The 7,395-nt window shown below is 36.7% G+C and overlaps 1 protein-coding gene across 1 annotated transcript in view; it reads left to right on the top strand.

Annotated features, from left to right (window-relative positions):
- Nucleotides 1–266: 266 nt before the first annotated feature.
- Nucleotides 267–7,395, top strand: part of LOC115232598 (hemicentin-1) — an 84,969-nt gene continuing 77,840 nt past the window's right edge. Inside the window, exon 1 of the mRNA XM_029802570.2 lies at nt 267–397. The gene's annotated coding sequence lies outside the window, so the exon portion shown is untranslated. The remainder of the gene's footprint in view (nt 398–7,395) is intronic.

The raw sequence follows: 7,395 nt of genomic DNA, 5'->3' as shown, positions 1-7,395 counted from the left end.
CGGAATGTCGTTTTGCCATTTAGCCACAGTTTGCCAGTTTAGCCACAAGAGTGTGACGAAAGAACTCTGGCCGAAATAAGATTAAATTATGTAAAAAATAAATAACACTGAAGCAAGTAACACCAAATATATAGTGCGTGTGTTTTTATTGGCTAAACTGGCAAAATGACCATTCCGAAATACAACAATATATATAATATATATATATATTATATATATATATTATATATATATATATATCTATACATCAGCATTTGTTTATATTTGACAGGAATATTTTGAACGACTGTGTCAGCGAGAGAATTATCCTCTATCAAATTTGAAATATAACCAAATACAAACGATAATCCTTTCAACAAAGAAATCAAGGTTTAAACGAGGTGGTTTAAATAATCTGGTGAGTTTCATCCTTAATCTTTGAAATGATTTCTAAAATAAACTATTAATTTTTTTTAAAGGGTTAATATTGTCTTTTATGTTTTATCTATTACTTTTATCTTTTATTTGTTTTAAAAGTTGGACTGCGGCCATGCTATGGCCCCGCCTTGAAGGTTTTTAGTCGAATAAATCTTTTGCCAACCTCTAAGTCACGGAGATGCAAAATTAGCCACGATTGGATTTGAGCTCAGAGCCCGTCCCTCTCTCCAATATATTTGAAAGATTTGCCTACGTTAGAATTTTCTTCTGGTCGAGTAACCCATCCTGCTCAAAAGGTCCCTGAATAAGGGTTGTTTAAGGATGTTGAACGAAACACCCATGTTTCCAGAGGTGAATTATTCAAACCTCAAAGAATCCCTCTCAACACATGGCTTTGATGTTCCCCCACTATTTCTGCTCGTGATCAGAGATGCACATATTGTCAGCCACTAAGGGACATGCTCAACTGGTTATGGTCAAACAACTGACAAGCAAATCTGTGGTATTGAGCAGAATATTTGCTGTAGCCCATCTTTTATACCAAGACAAAACAATGTACATGATAACACTTCCAATCAGTTAAGATCAGAAGCCACGAGAGCCCTGCCTGGTACTGCATCAGGGCATTTATTAATTATTATATATTATTTTATTATTATTATATTGATATTATATATTATTTTATTACTACTACTACTACTACTACTACTACTATTATTAATATTATGGCAGCGAGCTGGCAGAGTCGTTAGCACACCAGGCGAAATGCTTAGCAGCATTTCTTTATGTTCTGACTTCAAATTCCGCCGGGGTCCACTTTGCCTTTCATCCTTTCGGAGTCAATAAGATAAGTACCAATTGAGCTCTGGGGTTGATGTAATCGATTTAGCTCCTCTCCCGAAGTTGCTGGCCTTATACCAAAATTTGGAATCATCAGTATTATTATTATTATTCCGCCAAGGTCGACTTTGTCTTTCATCCTATCGGGGTTGATGAAAAGAGTACTGGAGTCGATATAATCGACTATCCCCCTCTCCTAATTTCGGGCCTTGCGCCTTTAGTAGAAAGGCTTATTATTATTATCATTTAGGTAGCGAGTTGACAGAATCGTTAGCACGCCAAACAAAATGCTTAGTGGCATTTCGTCCGTCATTGCATTTTGTCGACTTTGCCTTTCATCTTTTGGGGGTTGATAAATTAAGTACCTGTCGAACACTGGAATCGATGTTATCGACTGGTCCTCTCCCCCGAAATTTCAGGCCTTGTGTCTTCAGTAGAAAGGATAATAATAATTATTATATAATAACCGATTAACTAATCGATTGTTTGATTAATCTTTTCAGTCTGATTAATCTTTCAGTCTGTCAATCAGCCGTCTATTTCGTCAGAGTCCCTTCGACGCCATTCGCGACCTCGTCAATGACATCCTTTCCCTACTCCAGGTCAACTTCACGTCAAGAATCTTGCAAGCCAAATGCAAAAACGAAATTATCTATACGCATTTACCCAAAAGTAGAATGCACACAAACACACACACACACACACACACACACACACACACACACACACACACACATGTGCATATTCATATACATACATTCATATATACTTACCGAATATCAATAAAATAAAACCTATACATGTGTGTTGTGTCTCAGTGACACTCCATCGATATGCAGGATCATGTTATAAAAGCCTTATTTATAAAGATTTTACCTATAACTAAAACACATCTATACACATGATATTCCAACAACAGGGTTATTAGTGAAATTAACATTTCAGCGGGCTTAAAGGGTTTGCCAACACTGATGCCGGATTAAATGCTATGTAGCATTTAATCACGCCTCTCTCCATTTGCAGCAGGAATACTGTCGTAGTTAACTTCCCTTTTCAGCCCTCCGTTATCGAGAAAAATTAATATCAGACGTATACGGTGTCGATTTAATTCCCAACGCCAAAGTGAGAATTCATGTGTCAAAAGCCAAACAGATAAACAAATACCTTCTTTAGTCTTGCTGGTTTCAGCCAGAGGCTGTGGTCGTGCTGGGGCACCGCCTTTAGTTTGATTGGTTTTTCATTTCACACACACTACCCCTATCTCTCCTCGGAACTATGTCTGGTGAAGTAGCGAGTTGGACAGAGCTACTCTTTTAGATAAATAAATAAATGAATAAATAAATGTTATTTATAACAAGTAATGGTTTGGCCCTTTTTTTTTTATTAAAAGTAAATTTCAAATGTTATCTTCAACTAAAAAAGGGGTAGGGATATGATGTGCTGCTAAGAAAAGCGCGCCTTTCCTAAGAATAACTTCGACGTTTCTTCTTTCACTTCTCTTTTACATAAGAGAAGTGGATAAAAAGGAATTTCACATAAGGAAATATCTTAAAGTAATTCAAGTATATAAAATAAAACTTGTAATGTACTGACATATAAACACGTGACTAATAAATTGCTGTTAGCACGCTGTGTTCTGAACACAAATCGTAAATGATACTTATATTAAAAGCAATAAGTTTCTCGCTTCTTTCATGATTGTGACAACGCAGTTTTAAAATGATATGCGTGTGTGTGTGTGTGTGTGTGTGTGTGTGTGTGTGTGTGTGTTGTGTGTGTGTGTGTGTGTTGTTGTTTTGTTGTTGTTGTTGTTATTGTTACTGGTTTCAGTTATACATGAAACTATGCTGGAGATTTCTGTGGACGCTTATAACGTTATAACGATCCGAGTAATTTGTCTGGATATTTAAATCAAATTCGGCCTTACCAATTTACCTTTGATATCAAGGTTAAATTTTTTTTTAGGTACCCAGATAAGTTACTCTAATAGATATATGTATGTGTACGTTCGTGTATGTGTGTGTATGCGTATGAATATGCGCGTTTGTGCGTAGGTCGTATATGTAACACATGATTACATATTTATAAATCTGCCACAATAATTAAAACTTATCTCAGTTCAAACCAAGTGAATTTTTCTACACGGATACTAGGAATAGCAACCCCAATTGCTTTCGTAGCTTCCACCACTACCACCACCACCACCACCACCACCACTACCACCACCACTCCACACGCACACACACACACACATCGTCCTAAGGATAAGGCAGACACATTGGATAATGTCGCTCTTTTTTTACAATATATCTGAACAATAGATGGAATAGCCACGGCCGGATTATTTGTGGTCATAATTCTATTTAACCAGAGCTGGCTTGGAGCTAAATACCAGCAACGAAAACCATAATTAATCTCAGAATGTATATTTTATTTCATTGATATTCGATATTACAGACAGTCAAATAACGTGTCTTTTTAATATACTAAAGCAATACAGTAAGTGTTAAAGACTCCTTTGCACACGATATACATATCAAAGCAAAAGAAAAGTGTGGAGTAAAGAAACACGAAAAAGAGACGCGGCTATATACGTAATAATCATGGAAGCATATTGTAAGGGATGCTATTGTCAGTTAAACATACAATGAAGCAATAAGTAGGAAAGTGGGGGGGGGAGACAATAGACGAGAAAGAAAAGTAAACTGGGAAAGAAGGGAGCTAGGTTGACTCCTTCACTGACAGTACAGTTGTCTCAGCCATCGACAATGGCGACAACGATGACGGCAGTCTCACTTGAATGGAAAGCTTTCGAGTGCTTTCTCTAACTAATGTCCAGTGCTTCGTGACACAAGTCTGTTTGGTGACAATCTGTGAACACAAGATAGTATAAGACGTCTTAAGGACACGCAGCTCTTTCACAGCTCAATTAACTTCACGGAATTACTACTTGGCTTGTGTCAAGTGGAGATTCGAAAGGAGTCGGTTTGTAATTGGGGAAATACACTCATAAAACTTTGCCAGCAAATTGAGAAGATACTGATAGATAGATAGATAGATAGATAGATAGATAGATAGATAGATAGATAGATAGATAGATAGATAGATAGATAGATAGATAGATAGATACAGAGATAGAGAGAGACAGACAGACAGATGTTCCTCTGCGTGTGTGTATGTGTGCGCGTGAGCATGCAAGAGGGAGGAATTTAACTCACTTTTTTCTATAGTGAGTTCATATGGTACGGTACGATGTTAACACTATCACATAAGTACGAATGTTTCCAGCCCAACCCTATGTCAGAATTTGTGTTTTCATATTTGTGTTTCCAGCCCAACCCTATGTCATAATTTGTGTTTTCATATTTTTATACAAATATTGTAAAACATGTTAGAGTATATCTTTCTATTTCTTTTATAATTGGATGTCATACAGTTATCTAGTTATTAAGTATGTTCCATCACAATTATATATATGTATGTATGTATGTATGTATGTATGTATGTATGTATGTATGTAGTATGCATAATGATGCTATATAATATATATATATATATATATATATATATATATATATATATATATATATATATATATATATATTAGTGGCGACTCCGGCATTCGGGCTGTTCGGGCTTAGCCCGAGTATAAATTTAGTAAAGTGTATTTACAAGCTGATTTTGAGCCTGGTCGCAGTTCATTTATTTTCGTTCAGCGTCTGGTAGTCGTCTTAGAGATGCCCTGTGTCAGAAAATATCATTCGTGGCAGACAGTCTCTCGACATCGTTCACACGCGCCTGACTCGGGCTCAGAAGTTACAATCGAAGTTATCTATAATCGTAAAAATTAGAAGAAATTCAAATTAAAATTTTTTGAAACAATAAATTTCCAAAGAGATTAGGATTTAAATTCCAATCTACGAAAAGTTTCCGTTCTACAATATTCTTAAAGGAATGGAAAATTAACCAGCAACTCGGGCTAATACGAACGAACCAGATAGGTGTAAAAGACTAACTGGCATCTCTTGTCAAGAGTACAGGCGACAGTCAGATTTCAGATTTTGTTGTGCACTCCGCTGTCGTAATTTGATTGCCATTATTCTGTGCGTCTGTGTGTAAAAATCAGTTGTGTTTTGCAGGGTTGGTTTATTTTTACCCTTAACTTAGAACTGGAGGAAGACATAGTACTAGATATAAAAAATAAGCCATTTTGGGCTAGAAATAAAGCGGAAAACCGTGAAATTCTTCGAGCAGGCATGTGCCTTATGCGAAATCTGTGATGAACCCGAGTGACGCTGATAACCTACAGTTGCCTCTAATATATATATATATATATATATATACACACACACACACACAAAGCGTATTCATATCTGTTTAGAGTTTTACACCTAAAGCTTAAAATTCATCGTATGTTTCTGTTTCACGGGTTGTCATGATCGGAGTCAGAGCTTCATCATATCTACTGCTCCCTTATAAACGTGTCGAAATCTTGTCACATTCGTACGTTTCGTTTTTAGCTCGGTTTCTATGACGGCATACCCTTCTTATCAGCATCCACTTTGCATATTGTACTAGGTGCATGTTATCGTGGCGCCGGCAGTGGAGAGGTTGCCATGTTCCCAGCAAGGCTGAAGAGCTTTCTTGACCAGATAGTGAACCCCTGTATAGGGTGTACTGGCTCTATCTTATCGTAGCACGAACATAACCGTACTTGCCTTCTGCATTAAAACTATAAGGATTTCAATACCTTATGCTGTGTCAGTTCTCCTAATGCTATGTGATCAAGAATGTGAATAGCATTCAGTGATGACGGGAGAAACTAGGATGTGTAGATGAAGGGAACAGGTATATGATGGTGAAAACAGAGTAAATATTAATCGTTGTCGCTCAGTCTGCTTAGAATTAATTCCAGCTTGACAAACCTTTTCGTGCATCAGCATATGTATTTTGGGTTTTTTTTTAATTTTAATTTTTTTTTTTTTTGCTATTTACATATAAGAACATCAGTTTCGACTGGGCTATGAACGGTTAAAACGGTGTCTGTCACTGATAAAGCAAAACCACACAGAAACATGAGTCTAAAAGTCGGATTGTCTTCATTCAAAGCCCAGCTCAATGTACCTTAGCACATACAACACTTAGTCAAGAAAGAGAAAATCTTCTCGGAGACAAAAACTGCAGCGAACGTCGTTCAACGTCTCAGTGTAGACGTGTAGATAGCAGACGGTTCAGATAAATATAAATGAATACACATAACTTTATGTGTGTGTGTGTGGTGTGTATGTGTGTGTGTGTATGTGTGTGTGTGTTGTGTGTGTGTACACATGTATGTATGTCATTATTCAGTTTTATTTCAAGATTTCTTACCACTAGAGAAAGAGCCGGTTTCTAACCTAGATTCAAGGCTCCATTGGCATTTCAACAACAGGGTATTTTTGTATGTATGTATGTATGTATGTATGTATGTATGTATGTATGTATGGTATGTATGTATATGTGTAGATTTGTATGTTTTGTTTTATGTATGTCTTCTCATGCATATAGTTGCATATCTAGACATACTCGTATATACTTAAATGATAAACTTCTGGAAAGTTTTACAGATTTTTACAGTCCCAGTGATGACTTGGATCTGCAGCCTTCGAGACAGCTTTCTCCTTTCTGGTTTTGAGAAGCCTAATTTCCCAAGATTAGTATTTAGGCTGTGTCTTACATATCCCAGTGCCCCAATAATTACAGGTATAAACCTGAACTTGTAATCTGGATAGAGTAACTAGATTTCTGAATTGTTCAGCATAGGTATTCTCTTTTTCACTGATCTTCAGAATTTTTATGTTAACATCTGCTGGGCAGCTGATTTCCGCAACTGTACACATGTATGCATGTATGTATGTATGTATGTATGTATGTATGTATGTATGTATGTATGTATGTATGTATGTATGTACGACTCAAGAGTCATGTTCGTAGTCATAAAGCAAGACAGATGAGTGACAACCTGGCCACTGGTGGTGGTGTTACACACCATACTAATCATATCTATCAGGCATGTGGAAGAGAGTGTAATTCGGCAGGAGGACTTAAACGACATGCAAAGATACATGAAGCCCAGTTACAACTATAGCCAGCTATTGC

This window comes from Octopus sinensis, linkage group LG2 (genome assembly GCF_006345805.1).
Source record: "Octopus sinensis linkage group LG2, ASM634580v1, whole genome shotgun sequence".
NCBI lineage: Eukaryota > Metazoa > Mollusca > Cephalopoda > Octopoda > Octopodidae > Octopus > Octopus sinensis.
This window is presented reverse-complemented; position numbering and strand designations above follow the sequence as displayed.